General features: G+C 36.0%; 1 pseudogene; it reads left to right on the forward strand.

Moving 5' to 3' along the window:
- Window positions 1-2,032: 2,032 nt before the first annotated feature.
- Window positions 2,033-23,331, forward strand: part of LOC114053167 — a 50,295-nt pseudogene continuing 28,996 nt past the window's right edge.

Raw genomic sequence — 23,331 nt, forward strand, 5'->3', positions numbered from 1 at the left:
GAAGAAGAAGAAGAAGAAGAAGAAGAAGAAGAAGAAGAAGAAGAAGAAGAAGAAGAAGAAGAAGAAGAAGAATCCATATGTTTCTCTAGTCCAGGGGCTCTTAATCTGGGATCTGCAAATAGATTTCAGGGGACTGTGAACTTGGATGGGAAAAAAAATACATCTTTATTTCAATAAAATTGGCTTCCTTTCTAATCTTATATATTTTATTTTCATGCATTTGAAAACATTATTCTGAGGAGTATAGAAGTTTCACCAGACTTCCAAAGGGGTCTAATGTCACAAAAAGGGGTTCTTAGGAGAACCCCTTCTCATATCCTACATTTTCCTGCAAATTTCTCTAGTTCTCACTGAGGTAAGAAAGATACCTTGGATTCTTAGGAGCTATGCCAACAGATCACAAGCTCTGGAAAATCCTAATAAGTTGGAAAGACTTCCCAGTATAGCCTAGTAACAAATTCATACATCTGCTGCCTGAGGATCAATCTAGCTAAGCCTGAAGAAATCCGTCACTGTGTTGGCCAAAGTGTGATGCATTTTTTTGAACACAGAAACCCTCTAAGACTCCCTCCTAAGTCATTGAAATGGTGTAAGCTGCATCTGGGGAGAGGGGTTCCATGCCAATGAAATCACAGACAAGTGATTTCTTCAAGTATTGAAGAATCTGTCGATTTAAATATTTGTAAAGTCCATAAACTGAATATAAACATATTTACTTAGGAGTTCTCCATTATCTTGCTGGAGATCAAAATACTGCAGCCAAATAAAAATGCTTTCTTTTACTTTGCTTTTTATTTTCTTTACAAGAGTTATGAGAATTGGTGTGTGGGGGAAGCTATTTAGGGGAAGAAGCATTTTTAGTCCAAATGTGTTAGGTCTCAGATTGTCAAATCATCAGTACATTATATTTCCAGTTGGCTGGGGCATTGAAAGTTTATGAGATTTACCTGTGGTCACACAGCTAATGTATGTCAGAGGCAGGACTTGACCTCAGGTCTTTCTAATTCCAAGGACAGCCTTCTACTTCTCTACCATGTTTGTGTATCAGTTAATAGATAGTTATCCAGAATCTTCTTTAACATTCAAAAACTCATAACCCACTGTTAGCAACTGTAGTCTCTGTAAATATAACCAAGTAGTGGCCACGTAAGTGGCATCTCCAAGAAGGGCATACAAAGTGTGGTTCTTGGAAGAGATTTAGTCCATTCTAATTGTGTCTATGCTGAGGAGGCCTTTTTTATGAAGGAGGGATACTCTGGGATATTCTGAAACCAAATTACTGAGATTCTTTTTGTCAGCTAATTTGAAAATATCCATTCCCAACCCATTAAACATCAAAAAACATTCTTCTTTCCAATTCAGTCACAATGTGATGTTTGAAATATGGGCTCTGTTTATCTTGGCATTCTGCCTCCTTTGTATGAGTACTGGGTGTCTTCTAAAGATACATTGTTTACTAAATTAAAAGGCATTACACGCTATGTTGGCAGAAGAAATTGCTACCAGTAAATGTATTTTTTCTGGTGCAAGTAAAGCAAGTCTGTCAGGGACCCACGAGTCTTCAAAGCACCCTCAAATTGGATGAAGGAAAACAATGAATACTCCTCAGGCATTTACCAGCCTTCCAAATACCCTGGACCAAGCCACTGGGACCTAGCAGGCAATGCATCCTGGAGTTGAAAGATCCTAAGGAGTGTCTCTATGAGCACCATCATCCCCCACCCCCACCCTTTCTATCCTGGGAAAAGGCGTGACACCCTATCTGTGACAACCTATAAGGGGGAAAGGAGAAAGTTGGTAAATCTGCTTCTGGAAGTGCATGATAACACATAATAAAAGAACTCTGCTCCTAATTCAAATTATGATCAGGTTTTCTGTGACTGTTTCCTGTCAACTGGCTGCATGTTTAAAAAAAAGACCTTTTAATTGGCTCCTGAGATGAAAATGAACATGTAAACAAAAGGCACTAACTGGACAAAATGTTCTCCTTCTTCCTTACAGAACGTTGCAGGTTCAGACTGTAAACCTCTGGATGGACAGAGAGGTCCCCAGCATCCTTTTCTTCCCACACAGGTTGGCCTGCGTCTTTGAAAATATGGCACCTCCATTTCTTCACCTTGGTGTTTATTCTTTTTACTTTGGGGAGAATGCATATGAGAGACAGAATGTAATAGGCTATGACTTTGTGATCTTTCCCTTCCTACAGGTAGGGGAGCTGGCATCCATGCCTGAATTTGTCCACAGCCAAAATTGGTGAGCCAATACATCCCTAAGTAGTGACCTGCTTGACCTATTCAAGTAGTAGATCAGTCCAACAGCTCAGACAACATGTCCTGTAGCAAAACGAATGGCTCTACCTATGGATATCAGAAGTGAATTTAGTGGGTATAAGGGGTTGAATGTTCCTAGTGGCCATCTAAGTTTGATTCTTCTCTCCCTAGGGACTAAGGTAATAGAAGGGAGAGTGCCCCAGTTTGGGAAGATGTTTTCATACTTTTTGTCTTGCTATAACATCAATAAATATTTGTTTGTAAAAGGTACCCAATATTAATTGATTATCAATTAAATTGAGGAGAGAATGGGTTCAATGGCTTTGAGACCCCAATTATTACCAAAAATATCAGGGAAAATACATCAGAATGGTCCTCAAACCTAGAGTATTAAAAAAACCTCACTGACCATCAGGGATACTCCTAGGCCCCTAAGAGGGAGATATAGCCAGGACATTGTAATGACATGACTCACTAAGACATATTTGAGTTGGGAGAATAAGTCCAGTCTTATCACACATATTATGTCTAGTATGCTATAACAATGGTAAAAGGTAAACTGAGAGGTTCCAAGCCTTAGTGTAGGTCCCCAGGCTCTCCTCTTCAGGTACCCAGGCTGTCCCAGAGTTCCTCCCTCCATCTGATTAAAGGAGGTAGAGGGTAGACATGAGAGATCCTCCCAGGTCCTCCACCATTTAAGGAGGGTGACCAGGGCATTCACCTCATTTCCTACCAAGCTGCTCTCCTGGACTTCATGATCTCTTATTCCCTTGGGTGCTACAATCAACCCCTGATGGTTACCTGGAATCTTATAAAAATAGTGGCTTTCATTCATAAAGTGATTTTTCCTTTTTCAGAAGAACTTTATATGTTAGCCTATTTTGATCTTCACAATAACCTTGTTCAGTAGACAAGGCCATTATTATTGTTATTCCCATTTCTTATAAAGAATAAAACTGAGAACCTGAATCCTCCAAGGTCCCATGGTTAGTGAGTAGAAACTTCAAGACTGAAAATCCATGTTTTCTGCATATTCTTCCAATACTCTTTCATCTACACCAAAATGCCTCTACCAAACATTGTAGAACTGCCAGAGGGAAGCTTTGGCTCACAAAGCAGACTGTCTGGAGCTCCTTAGCCTATGGGACATTCTCAATGTGGGTGTTCCCTGAAACAGAGCCACAGGGCAAGAGAATTGGAGGGCAAACTTAGGAAAGCATAAGAGAGCCAGGACACAGTAGAAAATGAGGCCCCCATATGGTTTGGGTTGTGTCTGGTCTCTAGGCGCTCCAGCCTCGACTCCCTCTTTGAGGGAGCTGACATTTTGAAACCTTCTTTTAAGTGGCAAGAATTCCCTGTCTTGCCCTGCAGACAGGGCTCCCCAAAAGGCTCTTGAATCTCTTTGACTTCTGAGTCCAAAATCCCCCCAGCAAGTCTCCCCCCATTCCAATTGTGGTTTGGTATCCTCCAGCTGCACATGTGTCCCATGTGGGCATCAAGAAGCCCAAACCTTTGTAAGAAATCACAGACAAAAAAGGAGATCAAAACTAAAGGGCTTATAACACTTCTGTTTATAACTCTTTGGGGGAAGCAACACAGAAAAAAATTTACACATGATTAGGATACGTATAATAATTAGAATAGGTATTCAAAAGAAGGGATAGAATCCATGTTGAATTTCACACTCATTTGTTTGCTACTAACAATGCCAAAACCCTATTGAGCAAGTAGTAAAATGGGAAATAAACCAAATTTTAAAGGGTTCCCCTGACTAAATACTTCTAATTTAACAATCTAATACTTGTCTAACAGATTTAAGTAGCAAATGGCTTTATACACAAATATGCCAAGATGATAGCAATGATTATTAAAATAGTGTGAGTATAAAGTGTATAAATATGCATGTATGATTATGTGTATATTTATGTACGTACATCTGTATTCTGTATCTAATTCATCAATGAAATCACAGGGCCAATCCCAATCCCTGTATTTCCTTATGAAGATAAAAAATGGACCTGTGATTTCATTGATGTAGAACAGGGGCATCAAATTCAAACAGAAACAAGAGTCACTAAATTGTGTGAAAGGATCCCTGCGGGCTGCATAATAATTTCGTTTTAAAATGTAATATTATCTGTGTTTTGTTGTATTTTATTTAGTTTGTTAAATATTTCCCAATCTCATTTTAATCAGATTTGGACTGTTTTGGAGAGTGTTGTGGGTCATATGTGGTCCTGGGGCTGCTGGTGTGAAGAACTCCAAGATGAAGAAATTCCCTGCACCAATGTAGACTGTCACCTCCTCTGCAAATTCTAGTCTTAATTGCCTAGAGCACTGAAGGATTAAGACTTGTCCTTGACTAACTGTCTGCCAGTCTCTCCATTTCCCTCTCTGCATTTTTCTTTTCTTTGCCTCCCCATCTTTCTCTACATAAAGAAGTCCTGATGTGAGAACTACCTTCACCAGTGCAGATAAGCATCTGGTCAGTAATTTAATGTTATATAATTGCTTCAGACCCTGAGAAGGAAAGAGGATGCCTCCATATCCTCCATGCCAGGGGACCTCTCATGGTAGTCAACATAATGGTATATTTTGAAAAAAACCTTCTTTTGACTTATGAAGGAAACAATAACATTGGGTCATATTTTGAGTCAGAAAGACCTGAGTTCCAGTTCTCTCTTTGACCATATGAGCTGTGTGACCCTGGGTAAATCATTAAGTTCTTAGTGTCCCAAGTTACTTTTTAAAACTATAACTTACAAACCAAGTTCTAATCTGCATCACAGTTACCTAAACCAATGAAATCATGGGCCTCTCTCTTCCTTCTCCCCCCCCCAAAAAAAAGTGAATTTGCAGCTGATAGAAATACATATCTTAATTTTCAAAGCAAGGGAAATCTCTGTATAAATGGAGAAATTCATTACCAGTGGATTTTTCAGATCAACACAACAGAGAATATATTTTTCATCTCCCTGCTCCAAATCTACTAATCAATCAAACTTGACATCAGCAACACAAAGCATCCCAATTTTCCCACCATGTTGTCTCAGTTGTAATGGCTGCAGAAAACTTTTAACTACTTCAAAGTTATGTGTTCTCTATTTGGGGTGGGGATGTTCTGATAAATACCTTCAGATTTTGTAGATCTCCTTTTAAACTCCTAAGAGGAAAAGCAATATACTAATATTATTATATTCTACATTTATAACCTATGCTTCCATTTCTTGGAAGCCTGCTGGTCTCTCTGTTTTAAAGTCTGTTGTTAGGAAAATTTTGCCTTCAGAAATTTTAAAATATGGGTACCTGGAAAGATGAGAAAGAGTTATTTCTCTCTGAATGATAACTTATCAAAGAGGGAAAAATTAGACAGAGGGCATAAGAAAAATGAGTTTTCTAGTCGACATTCTGTCGTGTACTTCAAGTATCTATTTCTCATAAACTAATTATCTTTGTCTCTGCTATGTTTTCTTCTAAAATTTGTAAAAATATTAAAAATGGTCTTATTACTTATTTTGATTTTATTTATTTCATTCTGAACTTAAGAAATAAAACAAGCACTTCCATAATATAGTAGAATAGAAAAAAGATGATTGCACATGGAACTGCAAGTCTATTATGTACAACTTGCTATTCCTTTTAAATATATACCATATAATATAATGTACCTTTCTTTTCTTTCCTTTTTTTCTTCCCTCTCCCCTCACCCTAGATATGGCTACCATTGGACACAAATATGTGTCTATGTGTGTATATATGTATGTATGTAAAATCATTGTACATTATTTCTATTTGTCATTTCTTTCTCTGAATACAGATAATGTCTTCCTTTGTAGGTCCTTTGTAATTAATTTGGATATTTAGAATAGTCAAAATGACTTAGTCGCAAATTGTCCTTACAACAATATTGCTATTACTGTATACAATTTTCTCTTGATTCTGCTCATTTCACTTTTCATTATTTTGTGCAAGTCTATCCATGTTTTTTTCTAAGATCATCAAACTCATCATTTCTTATAGCACAGTAGTACTGCATTGTTCAGCCATTCCCCAATTTATTTGCATCCCCACAATTTCAAGTTCTTTGCCACCACAAAGAGAGCTGCTATAAATATTTTAAAACATAGAAGTTATTTTCCTTTTTCCCTAATCATGTTTGGAAATAGACTTAGTAGAGATATTGCTGGGTCAAAGGATAGAAGTAGTTTAATAACTCTTTGGGAATAATTCCAGATTGCTCTCCAAAATGGTTGGATCAGTTTCACCAACACCGAGTTAGTGTCCCAATTTTTCCATATACTCTCCAACATTTGTCACTTTCCCTTTCAATCATTTTAGCCAATCTGATAGATGTAATATTTCAAGGTTGTTTTAATTTGCATTTCTTCAATCAATAATGATTTAGAGCATTTTTTTATGTGACTATAAATTATTTTGATTTCTTCACTAGAAAACTGCCTGCTCATAACCTTTGACCATTTATCAATTTGGGAATGACTCATATTCTTCTAGATTTGACAACATTCTCTATATATTTGAGAAGCAAGACCTTTATCTGATAAACTGTCTACAGAAATTTTTTTCCCAAATTTTTGCTTTTCTTCTGATCTCGGCTACATTTTGTTTATTTCTACAAAAACTTTTCAAAATGTTTTATCATTTAACTCTCATATCAATCCAGTGATGGAGGGGCTATTATTTTCTCTATTTTATAGACGAGAAAATTGAGGCAGACAGACATTAGCTGATTTGCACAGGGTGACACAACCCTTAAGTGTCTGAAACTACATTTGAATTCAGGTCTCCCTGACTACAAGTCCTGACTATTCACTGGTGGAGAGGGACCCTCTAGTTGCCTTAATTAATCAATAAATATTTATTAAGACACTACTTTGATCTAGACACTCTGCTAGGTGCTGGGAATACAGATACTAAGAATGAAATTATCTCTTCTAGCAAGTATCTAATTGAAAAATTAATTGAATTATACTCTGTAAGTTAATTTACTAACATCACATGTGTAATAATTGACAAAGCTAGACCAGTAGTTATTTATCCCAGGCAGCTTTATGGGAGAACTAATGGAGTTATTTGGGCCAAGAGACAATCACCTTTCATATGTTACATTCTTGTAAGGCTTTCTTCCCATTTTATCAAAAATGAAGCTGATGGCTATGACTGAGGGGGAATAAGGACACAAAGTTGACTGCTCATGAGAAGTCATAAGAAGACAAAATGGAGAAATATGGAGGAAGCAAAAGAAAGTCAGTAAGAAGCTTGAGGGGCAAAGAACCATTGGAGGAAAAAGAAACAGGTAATATTGGGGGCAGGGAGGAACTGTTGGGAGGACTTCCAGTCTACTTTTTGATGCTCCTCTGGAGAATGAAGTTAGTTTCCTGGAGGCCACATGCTTGCTTGTCATCAGTACTTTCTTCTTTGGTTTTCCCCAGCACAGTTACTGTCCTCTTGGGATAAAAGGCCTTACCTACAAAGAGGTGCTGTTGTCAAGATTTTAAAGACTGCCTTAATTCCCTAAAGGAGAGATGGATTCAACAATCAATCCACTGCACCATGGCTATGATTCTCCACTATTGAACTAAGGAGTTATGGTCATATCTCAGCAACCAAAACCATTAAAATAGCCAAGGAGATGGGTTTGTGCCTTGTAGATGGGGATAAAAGGAATACCACCAGTGATGATCAGAGTCCTATTAAGAAATCTTTTGAGGTTTTGTAGAAAGTTGTGCACTTTAGAAGAGGCAGCCTTTGCAGAGACTATGGCTCCACTGGAGGCCTACAAATGAAATTTTGTGTCATTTTGGTTTTTATTTTCATAGAGTCTTAGAACCTTAGAGCTAGAAGTCACACAAAGAGGTGGGTAACAGACTAGAAAGAACATTGAACTTGAAATGAGGAGAGACTTGGATCATGCTATTTACTAGCTGGGCAATCATAGGTAAGTCATCTCACTGAGCTTCAGTTTCCTCATCTGTAAAAATGAGGAAATCCTATGTCATATGATTGCTATGAAACAATAATGTATGCAGAATGGCACATAAATACCAGTTTTATCATATAATCCAAACCCCCTCACTTTACAGATGAGATTATTGAGAGCAAAAAAAGATAAAATTACTTTCCTCCAGTCACAAAGCTAATTCATGGCAATACTGGGATGAAAGCCTAGTTTTCCTGACTCCTACCATTCTTTCTCCTCTATCATTGCTTCTTTTTATTATATTTGTGTTGATTTCTTTTGGTTGATGGCTTATATTTTAACAATAATTTTTTTAATTTTCACTACTTTATAACTTGAAAATATCTGACAGGTCTAGTGTCCTAACCCTCTCTACACAAACACAACCCCAGTTTCAAAGCTCAAGTATGATAATTTTTCATTTAAAATTCTTTTTCAATAATTTCTAACAGAGTAAAGATTATAAGTCTTTAGAAAAATGGTAGGGCCAACTCGGTGGTGCGGTGGATAGAGCACCAGCCCTGGATTCAGGAGGACCTGAGTTCAAATCCAGCCTCAGACACATAATACTTCCTAGCTGTGTGACTCTAGTCAAGTCACTTAATCCCAATTGCCTCACTTTAAAAAAAATGTTAGCATCTTTTGAAAATGAAAAATTTAAGACTTTGGCCTGGGCTTCAGTTCTATTTAAAAATTGACCCAACTTTTTCTGCCAACTTCTTAACCTAGTAAGAATCTATTAAGTAGACCTACTAAGGTGTTCAGTTGATCAGTTGGCATTGTGCTTAGTAATGATGACATCTTTTTATTCTGTAATAGAATAACCCATTAACCCCTATTAAAATCATGAAATAATTTGCCTGAGAAATAAAAGGGAAGAGTGTGGCAGAGGGAGAGACTAGCAAAGAATTTAAACAAGTCAAGTATTGTGATTACATGGAATGATTTTGTGTTCTCTCCAACCATTTTGTTTCAGCTGCCAAGAGAAGGCATCAAAATGGCAACTCATCAATTCAGATAAATAAAGGTCTCTGTGATTATGACTGGCTGACCAACTTCATCTATTCAATCAGATTTTTCACAGAATCCATGTTGGATTCTTGTCTGTTATTCAAAGCAGAATCTCCTTGTTATTTTAGAGATTCTGGAAAGAATTTGTTGCCTGATTTGAATTTTTAAACACCTTCCAGTAGCAATACAATAAAACTAAAGGAAGGGGGGAACATGTCTACTAATCAGGATCACATGAAAAATAACAAGGTTTTATTTAATGCTGATATGTTGAAGTGAACAGTAGTCAATGCATTTAGCTTACAGAGCTTTCTTTTTCTGAAAGCATACATAAACTGTGAGTCAAGTTAAACATGTATTAAGAGCTGAAAGAGATCTTTTTCAACCTAAAATTATTTCATTTCATTCAGTGATGTTCTTGAAAATATTAACAGCTTTCCTGACAATTTACCTATTGTATTAGAGTGTTTTGTTACATCTGTGGCATTAACCTCAACTCATACATCCATTGCAAGGTGGCACAATACTGAAATCTGTATATTATATTATTTGTTCCAACTACTTATAAAGTCCCCAGGAATATGTAAATAGCATTTTCAAGTTTAAAAATGCATAGTCTTAGAGACATGTCATTGTGAAAGTCAAAATCTCCAGTAGAACACCCAAGTGATATATTCTTATACTTAAAAACATAACTATTATTAACTCTGGAATAATTAGCTTAAGCTGTATTATTTTATTCAAATGATTGATGAAAGTTAGCAGTCTTTTAATGCCTGATTTCATACCTTTTTCATGAGGTATGAAACAGCTTATGTATTCCCAAGGGATGTTGATACATTCTTATGAAATATGAAAAAAAGAAAAAATCATTTGGTGATTTTCATGATGGCCAAAAATCTATTTAGCTTAAGGTGTATTTTAAGCTCAAAGAAGAAACTAGGGAAGTTGTAAAGAATAAGAAAGTTTAATTAGCTAATTTTATGTTCTTACCACAGAGGCTTGACTACAATTTGGTTTTCTTCAAGTTTATTTTTATTTCAGTCAAATAAAATGAACAGCCTCAATGGTCGTTTCTGTACACATGTATTTTCCCAAGAGAAAAAAAAATAGAAGAAAATCCTTTGGGGAAAAATGTATTTTAGGTAACTCAAAATCTCACCCCCTTTAATTTTCATAGCTATAATGTTTATAATAATGAGTTATAATTCTCTAGGAAAAAAGACCGGGTCAGCGTTAGCACAATGAATTGACTCCACCCATCACGAAAAACAGTCTTCTCCCAGGGCTCTGAGAAGGCCAATTTTGGTACTTAGTTTTGTTTGCTTTGTTTGTTCAGGAGGAAGGGGAAGCATTATTTGGCACTCTCTTTTGTTTTGTGTTGTTTTCCTTAACATCAATGTTTCTGTATCATTAACCTTATTAATTACTTTCTGGCCAAATTGAAATAGAGAAGCAGCTAGCTATTGGTCGAACTGGACCATAAAGTTAGTTCTTTTAGAGGGACTAAATTACACAGATAGATTGCTACTCAGTTGAAATTCATCAAATAATTGTTTAACTACTCTATCAGATTCTCATGTAATATATCAATTTCCGTTACTCACCATGGCTATTAATGCAACAAAAGAGAATCATAGCACTATAAAACTTTCATTGCTTAAAAACTTCTCTCGATACAAACATAACACAAATTACTATAACGCTTTAAAGTTTAGAGAAAAATTGACCGTCTTGTTACCAAGAGCCAAGAGTAATCACTCTAAAATCAAGAGGTTTTTTTTTTGTTTGTTTTTCTACTATTCTGAGGTCTTGGCCTATCGTACAAAATTTGTGCAATCTTGCCCAAGTTATTTTACCTCTGTGTATCTCAATGGAATTGCTTTATTCACAGCAATTATAAGAACAAAAATTGATGAAATTAAGTAGGTTCTTATTTCATCTGGATAACCATTCAACATTTCTCATTTGCATATTCATTCCGTAATCATTTTCAAAGGTATTAACAGATTTTAGCCAAAGTTGGGACAAGAGTTCCAAGATGCCCCTTTACTTCTGTTTGTGGAGTAGTGAACCATCTCAAAACTAAATGGCAGGTGATAATCTTTTTAAAAAGCAACTAAAAGGCAAGGAAAGGCTTAGATGGGCAGAAGGCCAAAAAAGAAAAAAAAAGACAGATGTGGGGAAGGATAGAAACAAAGGGATCAGGAAGAAAGAGGAAGTCAGAGATCAGATATGGAGATCATAGACTCTAGTCTGGGTGCTTGAGGGAGGAAAGGGAGCAGCGGTCAGTGTGTTGGCCAGTCCAGTGAACAAAACCGTAAGCATCACAGTGCTCAAATTCCAAGGATCAATGCTGTTCAAGGTGGCCACTGACAATGGAAACTTGGAACTAGCTCCAGGAGATGCTGAAATTATACTTATGAACCTCAGATGGTCCAGGTATTTCAGCTGCCAGTTTCAGAGGACAAAAGGCATGACAAGATTATCCTACTTACAAAAGAGAAAACGTAAAAATCTCTGCCTTAATAATCTTATTTAAAAATCACCTTGTTCAATTAAAGCATAAGCTGTTTCTTTTTATTCATCCCAGTCTGATAAATTCAATTTAAATGCATTTTATTTTGGGGGGGAAAATAATGTATTTTAATACAAATATGATTATACTTCTCCACTGAAATACTACTCAGTCTTCAGATGTGGGGGTAACCCTGGGTTCCCAAAGGCCATGCCTTACCACAAGTCAGCCAGTCACGCAATCAACAAACATCTATTAAGCACCTACTATAAACCAGGCACCATGCTAGGGATACAAAATAAAAAGGTGAAGGACAGTCCCTGCTCTCAAGGAGCACAAAGTCTGGTTGGGAGATAAACATCATGCAAATACCATATTCAAACAAGATATATACAAGATAAATGCAAAAGGGACGTCTGGAAAGTGCTACCGAACTGGAAAAGTCTTGAGGACAGGCCTAATGTTGGGCTATTTATCCCAGCCTAGTTAAATTTGGAGGGATGCATCCTCAGAAATATGGTCAACTGGAGGTGATTGTTTTTCAGCACCATCAGTTTATATAGCCAGGTATGCCAAGATATGGAGGTTTTCAATGCCCATTCATTGGTGGAGTACCTTTAAAAATCAAATCTCGATTCCTCAAAGACTGAAGCAAATAATAGGGCTCAGGTCTAGAGTTCACAATTTCTTTTTTCTTTTTTTTGTAGCCCCAGTGCTTAATACATAGTGGGTGCCTAATAAGTGTTTGTTGCTAGGTTGATTAATAACCAGGAAAACCTACATTTTTTTGATTCTATATGATAAGTACTTGGTATCATATTGCATTTTAGACAGAAATATTTAGATGGCACAGTGGATAGAGTACTGGGCCTGAAGTCAGGAAGATCTGTGTTCAAATCTAGCCTCAGAATATGGGAAAATCATTTAATCTCATCTACTTCAGTTTACCCAATTGTAACATGGGAATCATAATAGTAATTACCTCCTAGGGTTGTTGAGAGGATCAAAGAGATAATATTTATAAAACATTTAGCATAGTGCCTGGAAAATAATGGATGCTTCATAAACGCTTGTTCTCTTCCCTTCCCTCATTATACAGATGATGCTTACCTTTATATTAGTTAATATTTTTAAGTAAGATACTGTCTCAAAATCATTAAATGAAATTTAATGAAAACTAAATCATCAATAAAAACTGAAAATGTGTTTAAAATAGTTTATAAATAGAACCATAATTCGTGAATTTGCAAATTAATCACCTTCATGCACATTTGTTGTTCTTTCTTTCTATATGCTATATGGAGTTGAATAGAACAAAATACTTTTTAGGTCAAATAATACATTAAATAAATCCAAAAAAAATAAAACAGCATCAAATTTAAAGCCATCTTTCATATGTGGAAGTCATCAATCAAAGCCACAACCTATTTGTGTCAGTTTCTCCAGTTTATTGTCTAAGAGATAATAAAGTACCAATTACTGCCTTCCCAGTATGTCAAATTTGATGTGGATAATTTTAGTAGATCTTACACATTGCAAATATGATACAATGTATATTTTTACCCCAAGCGCAAAACTTCATAGATGGAAGCACTGGTGTAGTCACTTTTCCCCGAATGCATTTTTTATATTAGAGATGATGATGCTATGCAAATTAGGAGGACTTAATGTTCCTGCCAGTATTTGGTGATTTGAATTCAGCCCCTGGTTAACATATGGTCCCATCAGTCTGCCTTATAACTGATAGCCTTTTTGAAAATCTCCAAAGACACACAAACAAATATGGGCTCTGCCTGGCTTACTGAGAGGTGGTAATTTTCAAATGAAAAACTTCCCCCATCTGATTATTAGTACAATGCCACATTCTAGACCCACATGGAAAAAAAATCAAGTCCTTTCCAAAATTTTCACAGCCTACTTTTTCTTCACAGACTTGAACTATGCTTTTTTTTTAATCTTAGGATTTATACAACTTTTTTTAATTATAGCTTTTGAGTTTCATAATGAGATGTTTTGTCAAATGAATTAGTCCCCAAAAATATGCCTATTCTGTTCAAGCGAGGTGTGTGAATTTACAGAACAAATCACACTATGTAACTAAACCGGGTGTGAACCCATAGAAATTTCAGAGAAAGCAAATGAACTTTGGCATGCATGAAACCATGCAAACCACAAAAATTCATTGGGCCTTAATACCAGTTGTGGGGTGATTTTATGACATGCACACCTGTTCCCTAGGAAGCACATTTCACACACAGTCACCAGCTAGCTATTAAATGGTAGCAGCTTTCAGTTGCCATCGACCTGTCTGGACGAAAAGAGCAACCTCAATAGCCAGTATGAATGAACACTGAGCATCATGGGAACTCCCTAGCATAGAAAATGTTCATCTCTGAGATCCGAGGATAACATAAGCCTCTAAGGTTTATAGTGGCTGAGACCAGGTATGATTGATGAGCTGTCTAATTTATACAATGAGATTCAAATCCAGACTGAAATAACTAATGTAATGAAAGGGAGAGTACTAGTAAAGATTAATGAGGTTTAAGAATTGTACCCTCTGTTCTGAAACAAACATGGTGACAAATTAGTTATTCTCCCAGAGAGAGACTCATTTTTTGCATGTCATGGAAATATTTGTCTCCTAGGAAGTTTCCCTACTTGTAACTAGGCCCCTTTAAATTGATTAGTCATGATTTTGTTAAGGCAAATGAAAGTGGTACACACAACATTGGTGGATGAAACCACACATCCACTGTCATGGAACAGTTATACCTTGACAAGGATAGATCATGAACACCTGTGAGTTCTGATTACGTTTAACCTCTAGGATCAGTGAAAGTACAGACCATAAATAGCAGAATAAACATTTGGTAGTTTTATTGGAGAGAAATACTCACAACATGAGCTACATAAACTCATTCTCTAAATGAGAATATTTTAAAAGATATTGACTACAGATGTTTCAAAGAAGAATTTAAGGTCTCACTGGGTGTACCCAACTGGTGATCACTCCATTATAAGCTTAACTCTTTATAGTGGTAGTTCAAATTCCAGTTTTCCCTTCTCAACTTTTCACCCAGCAAGCAGCCATTGTTACACTTCAACACATCTTTGCACCAACCACCTAATGTAAAATGAAAACAGCTGCAATTTCGCTGCCCATCCCTTTCTTATACCCTTACAACATTTGTTCTGGTAATGTAGGTTAATTCTGCAAATAACACTTCTGTAAATTGTTCTTACAAACTGCTCCATCATTTATGTAGGGACTTCTGTGAACTTTGAAAAATTAATGCCTTTAATTTTGGTTGATGGCAACATCAGCCAAGCTCTGTAAATTGCGCTTTAATGAGATTTTGCTACAGGGGATAATCTGCTCCTGACAGAGTAACATCTTGAAAACATCTGTAGACCTATAATTTCTCTATGACGATTAGATCCCTCCACAAGACTCCACATACAGACCCCAAATAAAGGGGGAAAATGTAAAGTTCTAAATGCGAATCCAACCTGTTCTCGAAAAAGAAGAGGCTCACAACGAAAACTTTCATGTGCTAAAAAAAAAAATAAATCAATTTTTGGACTAATTAACATTTAGCTTTATTTAATTAAGAAAGACTATTACTGCCTCCACTGCTGTGCATCTGTATATAATGAAGCAAACAGCAGTAGGTATAAGATACCACTGAGGGATGTGCCCAAGTAACTCAGCTCTATAGGTGCAAAGGAACGTCTATTATTGTTAAGTAACTGACATCAGAGTCTTACTTTAATGTTGTCATAAATAAAAGGAAGATTTTCACAGATGCTTTCACATATGGTTTCTTATTTGTCTCTGATGGAGGCTGGGAGTTAGATTAGATGCCAAAATTAAATGATTTAAATAGACAGCTGCATAATGGAAACTACTAAATAACACCTTTTAAACAGTTTCTATTTATAGCAGGTCTAACTCACAGAAGGATGACAAATCTTATTTTGCTTAAGCTTGTGTTCCTTGATGCTGTAAAAGAATGACTTCTGAGACCCCATAGTTAAGGTATCTATCATTCAGAGCTCATAGCCATGAACGTGCTTTCTATCAAATACTCAGCAGCAGTCAAGCCTAATAAGTTTCAAAATCAAGACTAATTTTCCACAAATAAATTGAAGTTATCTGAAAACAAACTACATAGGAAAGTGGGCTCACTGTACCAGTACAGTCTGAAACAAACAATTTGCATCTATAAAGAAGCTAGCCTGTAATCCATCACTGATTGACTATAACCACCTTGTGGGCAGGAACTATATGTTTTTTTTTTTTGCCTTTGAATCCTCAGAACCTAGCACATTACCTAACACATATTGTTATAATGGGGATTCTAAATCTTTTTTGTGTCATGGCCTTCTTTGGCAATCCAGTGAGACTCATGGACCCCTTCTCAGAATGTCACTAAACTGCATAAAATAAAATGGATAGACTTACAAAGTAAATCAATTATGATAGAATATAATTATAAATGTCTTTTTTAAGTTAATGAACCCCTTTAAATCTATCTACAAATATGTTGGGGATCCATAGGTACCAGGTTAAGAACCCTGTATTAAGTGCTTCACAAATACGTGCTGAGCGATTAATCTTCCTTTAAATCATGTGATACAACTGCTTAGCATGTCGGTGATACCTGAAAAATTCGTATATCTCCAACATCCAAGGTTACAAATTTTTCACATTTAGATTTATTTTTCTTATGAGGACAAATGACTCTGTTGGAAACTTGAAGAGGAAATACTATAACTCTTAAGGGAAAAAGAGCATGTAACTTTGGGAAAGTTGCAAATATTGCCAAAATTAACTTCACCTGAAGACAGATCGTTTAAAGTCCTAAATGACAGTGGATTATATGGTATTCTTGAATGTGTATTTTAAAAGATAAGAGAGGACAAGGAAATACGTCTTCAACCAGTGTGCCAAGTGTGCAACTGAATGAGAAGGAATGGTGGCATTCTGAGCAGCCTATAGTTGGGGAGTGAAGGGAGAAAAGTAATTCTCACTTTTTTTCTTTTAGTGTGCCTGCCAGGTAGCTGGGTGATACACTATCTATCTCTGAGCCATACTCCACCACTAAGGATGAGCGGGAATAGTAGCAAAAGTCACTACTTCTCTCTTTGAAGGAAAGAAAAAAGGAAGAAAACAAGCATTGTCTAAGTACCTATTATGTGCTAGGCACTATGCTAAGCACTTTACAAATATCTCATCTGAGCCTGGAAAAATGGTTCTCTTATTATCCCTATTTTATAGTTGAGGAAACTGAGGCAGACAGAGGTTAAGACTTGCCCAGGGTCACATAGGTAGGAAGTGTCTGAGGCCAGATTTTAATTAAGATCGCCCTGACTCCCGGATTAGCACTCTACCCACTATGCCATCTAGCTACCTTTGACACTGAACATGGGTCAGAATTCCCCTCTTCAAAGCCTCCCCTACCCCTCGATACAGCCCAGCATTATCATTATCAACGGTCTCTGCACTCGCAAACAAAAGAAGCAGTAACCATATACAACTGTGAAGATAACTGAGGATTTCCTTGTGTACCCATATGATATAATTCACTTTCCAAATAAAAGGAAGAATAAATATGTGTTTGATAACACACATTTTTTTTCCCTTGGAGACCAGATATCACTTATTTCAGAACAAAGAGCTTCAGAGAAAATAATTCAGTTAACTGAATTATTGGTTCACATGTAACAAAACTTTTAATTATCCTTAGGTATTCTTCAACAGAAAACTTTATTACAGCTTAGAGTCCCATATTTTTCTCCATCTTGCCATTCCTGGATAGAAAATCTGACTGATCTTTGTCTGAATTTTACATCTAAATATAGGGTAATGGCATACATTTTCAGTAGCATACATTTTTATGTTGAATTCCTTATTTATCAATAGCAAAACAATTATCTTTCATTCTGTTTTGTTTTGTTTTTTAGGCAATTGGGGTTAAGTGACTTGCCCAGGGTCGCTCAGCTAGTAAGTGTCAAGTGTTTGGTCTGAGGTCGGATTTGGACTCAGGTCCTCCTGACTTCCCGGCCAGTGCGCTATCCACTGTGCCACCTAGGTGCCCCTTATTATCTTTCATTCTGGATGATGAATATTGTGGGAAATAAAGAAAGATCATGTATCTGGGTGATACATGGTACATTTTTTAAAGTTACAATCAAATGAGGCATAGGAAGACATAAGACTTGGCAACAACAACAACAAAAAAAAAAACAAAACCTGGATTAACCAGTACCCAGCTAACAAAGGCATTCCACTAGGCAGAACTATTTTTTCTCGAAATTCTATAAATCAGAGAAATCACTGACTTTCATTGGTAAAAAGAAACTTCTTTAATTGTGAATTCCCTATACCAAAAAAATCATGAATCCAGTCGTTATCCTCTTTACTCCCCCAAATAAAGCCTTACTAACTCTAATAATAAAGTCAATTATGTCTACTTTACTCTCTTTACTAAGGTAGTGAGCTAATAGCTTTAGAAAGAACATGAGCAAAATTTGAAACAAAAAAAAATCTTGAAATATTCCAAGTTATCTAGAGAACTCCATTTAATTAAAACCACATTCTCCAAGTGACAAGGATTTTATTATATTTGGGTGACAGGTTTTCAAGTCTTTACACAATAGCCCAATTAGTAGGACCATGTACAAGCTGGCCTCTGGTTAGTATCATTTTTGCACAATATTTCGGGGACCAAATACTGTCTTAGTTCTCTAATGTTTGTATTCCCTTCTCATTCTTTCTGTAACTACTCTATCCCTGTTGCTGCATGTACCATGGAGTCCTGCTCCTGGATCTTTTTCTTTTATTTGAGCATTCCTCAGTACCCTTCAGAGACACCCAGTCCACAGCATCTTCCCATCCCCCAGTCACTGTTGTTTGATTCTGTAACCCTCAAGTCTCCATGAATTCGTCCAGTCATCTTGGGTGACAGAGCTTTTCAAGGTTCTGCTAACATTCCTAAATCTCTACAAAGAGCTTTACGGGGAATGTATTCCAAATAGCACAATGGATGTTTTAGGGATGAAATTTCTTAGGAATTTCAATTAAAATAAAAATTGTGTGCTTTGTACATGGATTTCCTTATACTTAAGCCTTTAATGCCAGCTAAATAACAAAGGATGCCATTAATGAAAATTCAGCCTAAAGTCAATTGTATTCCAGACACTTCTAATGCGTGTACATTCTTAATGTAACAAGAAGTCTTAAAGGCACTTAAAGGGATACAGCTGTATGTAAATTTGTTTTAAACCATTGCAGGTTAGGAAAAGACATTATTTTAATCTTGAAAATAAACCATGGAGTTTCCCGCGTTTGAGTCTGTTAAACTCATCTACTAATGAGTCCCCCATTAAACCCTAATAAAGTGCTTACAAGTTGATCCAGTCCCATACACATGGTAAACAGAGAGACTCAAACTAGAGCAGTTGCTGACAAAAGGCTGCCAGAAGGTCACATACAGACATACATACATCTCTACTCGTCCTATGCTCAGCCCTGCTGTATGATACCTTATCACAGAAGTAAAACCAAAATATTGGATATTTATCTAAAACACAAATCTATCCTCCAGAAATGGTGGTTCTTGCCTAGCTGAAAGGATGTCATTCTAAATTTATAGATAGGCAATGGGAAAAAGTCTTTCCAAGAAATATGACAAGATAATAATGTCTTCTCTTTTATGATATTTTTGCCATGGATAGATATGTAAATGAACATAATCCCAATAATTCTACAACTTACTATCTATAAGACCCAATGGGACTACTGAGTTTACCAAACATGACTAGAAACACAAATCTTCTGTTTATTATTATGTATAAAGTTTTCTAAAATGAGCTCATCAAGATTTCAACATGTGGTGAGAAATGACCCCAGACCACAGATGGCTTGTCCATAGGTAAAGTCCCTAGTGGAGTTAGAGAATTTTATAGATCTATATCGTCAAGTTCAACTTTTGTAATGGGCATCAGATCATAAGTTCGGAGCAAGAATAGACCTTAGAGGCCATATAGCCAGGTATCCTTATTTTACAGATGAGGAAACTGAGGTCCATAGAAATTAAGTGACCTGCCCAAGATCACACAGCTCATGATGAACTGAGGTGGGATTTGAATTCAGAACCTTTGACCCTGAAATCAGTAGTTTTTCTACTGTATCACAATGCAGTATGGGTTTCTTCCTAATGAAATTAAGGGATGTAATAGAAAGCAAACTCTACATTAATTTGCATCCATGTTAAAAATTGGTGTGACAACGAGCACTCTTATTTTCATCCATCTTTTTTCCTGGGAGCTCAAAGAGCTTGATAAACAATTGCCTCATTCATCTTATCTCCCTAGGCTTAATTAATGGGGAAAAGTTACAATTCCCACTTAATTCAACTAAAATCACATCATTTTTTCTCAGAAAAAAGGAGAGGAAATGGAAAGGATTTTCCATTTAAATATGACTATTTTAAAAAATAGATACAACACTAAGAGGATCATGCCATTTTGTCTGTGTAACATCAAATGCATTACAAATACTCAAAACATTATCTTACTACTGTCTATTTTTTAGATTACTACAAATAGCACTCTTTTTCCAAAACTCAAAGATCTATGGAAAGAAATGGCTACTTAAACAACTAATTTACTTTGGTCGTCACAACTGTGAAATACAGAAGAGAATAGCAAATGAGAGCCAAAGATGAAAAATCCTAAAGAGGATAAAATGAAAACAGAACAAAGGAACCTATGTATCCTGAAACCATGCCAAGTCCCTTGCACAGAGTAGCCACTTAAAAACAGTTCTTGAATCAAATTAAACTGACAGAAAGGCTGAGCCAGTTGAGCACTGGACTCAGAGTAAGGCAGAGTTGAGTTTTAATTCTGAATTATAAAAGTAGGAGCTGAATGACCTTGGGCAAATCACTTCAACTCCTAGTTCTCAGTTTCCTCATCTGTAAAATATAGACTTTAATTCAGTGACCTCCAAAGTCCCTCCCAGCTCTAAATCTATAATCCTTGTGTTCCCACAGGCCAGGGGTAAGTGGAAATTTTCTCAGGCACTAACCTAGAATTTTGTACCTGTAGAAGGTGGAATGAATAAGAGTTCTTAGGAGTAGAAGAATGTCTAGATTAGACTTTCCTTTGGGGATAAGGAAGCTGGATCAGGTTGAAGCATGTCCTTGGGAGCAAATCTGAGGAAGATATCCTATACCTTTCATATTCATTCTGATAAACATAAGTCCTTATTACACAGCATGTGAGTACCTAAAGATTCTGACTCCAAGATCAGTGGGTTACCCAACATTAAATGTATGTAACAGTGCTTTCTAGCCATAAAGAAGCATAGAAATTTAATTTGATGTCGTTAATCTACTGAGCATTTAAACATACTTATTTAGTTTTTTAAATCTATGACTTTTTAGGGAGGCGGGGGCTCAGATAGCATTGAATTGCATCTGTTAAAGTCATAACCCGATGCCTCATCATGGGATGGAAGTGTCACTGAGTTCTTAAAGGCTAGTCCAATGAAATGCCTCTACAATTCCTAACCTAGAGTCCATAAATCCCCTAAATGGTCTATGAATAGATTACAAGAGGTCTGGGACCTTGGATGATAAAAAAAAATGCCTTACTGAGTCAAACTTATAAGAATACAAGTCTTTCCCAATTGATAAATGGTCAAAGGATATGAACAGGCAGTTTTGAGATGAATAAATTAAAGCAAATCTATAGCCATATGAAAAAAATGCTCTAAATCACTATTGATCAGAGAAATGCAAATCAAAACAACTCTGAGGTACCAAATCACAACTATCAGATTGGTTAACATGACAAAACAGTAAAATGATAAATGCTGGAGAAGATGTAGGGAAATCAGAACACTAATGCTTTGTTGGTGGAACTGTGAACTGATCCAACCATTCCAGAGAGCAATTTGGAATCATGCCCAAAGGGCTATAAAACTATAAAACCCTTTGATCCAACAATACCACTTTTAGGTCTGTATACCAAAGAGATCATAAAAATAGGAAAAGGACCCACATGTACAAAAATATTTATAGCAGCTCTTTTTGTGGTGGCCAAGAACTAGAAATTGAGGGGATGCCCATCAATTGGGGAATGGATGAAAAAATTACAGTATATGAATGTAATGGAATACAATTATGCTATAAGAAATGATGAGCAGGCAGACTTCAGAAAAACCTGGAAAGATGTACATGAACTGATGCTGAGTGAAGTGGGCAGAACCAGAAGAACATTGTACACAATAACAGTCACATTGTATGATAACTAACTTTGATAGACTTAGCTCTTCTCAGCAATGCAAGGATCCAAGAAAATTCCAAAAGACACATGATAGAAAATGCTATCTACATCCAGAGGAAGAACTAAGGAGTCTGAATGCAGATAAATCATACTATTTGCTCTCTTTTTTGTTGTTGTTTTGTATTGTTTCTTCTTTCTTGTGGTTCCTCCAATTGGTTCTACTTCTTCTTTACAACATGATTAATGAGAAAATATACTTAATATGAATGTTTAAAAATGCTTTTTAATTTCAATACAACTGTTTTCCAATGTAATTCTATGTATTTTATGCATTTAAAAACATTATTCTGACATCTGAGAATTGATGGTCTGAGACTCAAAAGATATGGGTGTGAATCCCAGAATTGCCATTTACTCCCTGTGTGACTTGAGACGAGGCATAGAGTACAATTCAATTTCATTCAACAGACTCATATCAAGAGTCTACCAAGTGCAAAGCAGTGTGGCATACTAGATGGAGAGCTGACCATGTAGCCCAGAAAACATGGGTTGAAATCTTGCCTCAGACATGGACAGGTTTTATGACCATTTTAGTGCCCTAAGCAACTCTCTATCACTCAAGTTGCAGAGAAGGTGCCAACTTGTATTTGTAGAGCCCAAGCCAAACCAAACCAAAAGGAGATCTCGCTACCAAGGAAATCTCAGAGCCAGTCCTTACCCTGTACCTTTGTCCAAGGCATTATGCTCCCTGTTAAAGATTAAAAAGACAAAACTAAACAAGTAGATCCTGCTCTCCAGGAGTCTATTGAGAATTTAATATGAATACTGATAAAGAAATAGCAGAAAAAAACACATTCATCTTTTTATGCATCAAAATGATTTTATTATTACTTTGATTTTATTATTTGATTACTTTGATTTTATTTTGATATTTTATTATTTAAAATATTTTTCAAATATTTTGATATTTTATTTGATTACTTTGATTTTATTTTGAAATTTTATTACTTTGAACTTTTATTATTTAAAATAAAAATATTTTATTTCAAATATTTTGATATTTTACTTGATTATTTTTATTTTATTAAATTCAGATACTTTCAAAATATTGTAACTACAAGCAGATAGTTATGTGTCTACATGGTAAAATGAAAGTATCATATATGGAGTCAGAAAATATGGGTTCCAATCCTGGACCTGACATTTATGATCTCTGTGACCCTAATCAAGTCATTTTACTTTTCTATGTAAAATGA

This window comes from Vombatus ursinus, unplaced genomic scaffold (genome assembly GCF_900497805.2).
Source record: "Vombatus ursinus unplaced genomic scaffold, bare-nosed wombat genome assembly UNPS02014810.1, whole genome shotgun sequence".
In the NCBI taxonomy this organism is placed as follows: Eukaryota; Metazoa; Chordata; class Mammalia; order Diprotodontia; family Vombatidae; genus Vombatus; species Vombatus ursinus.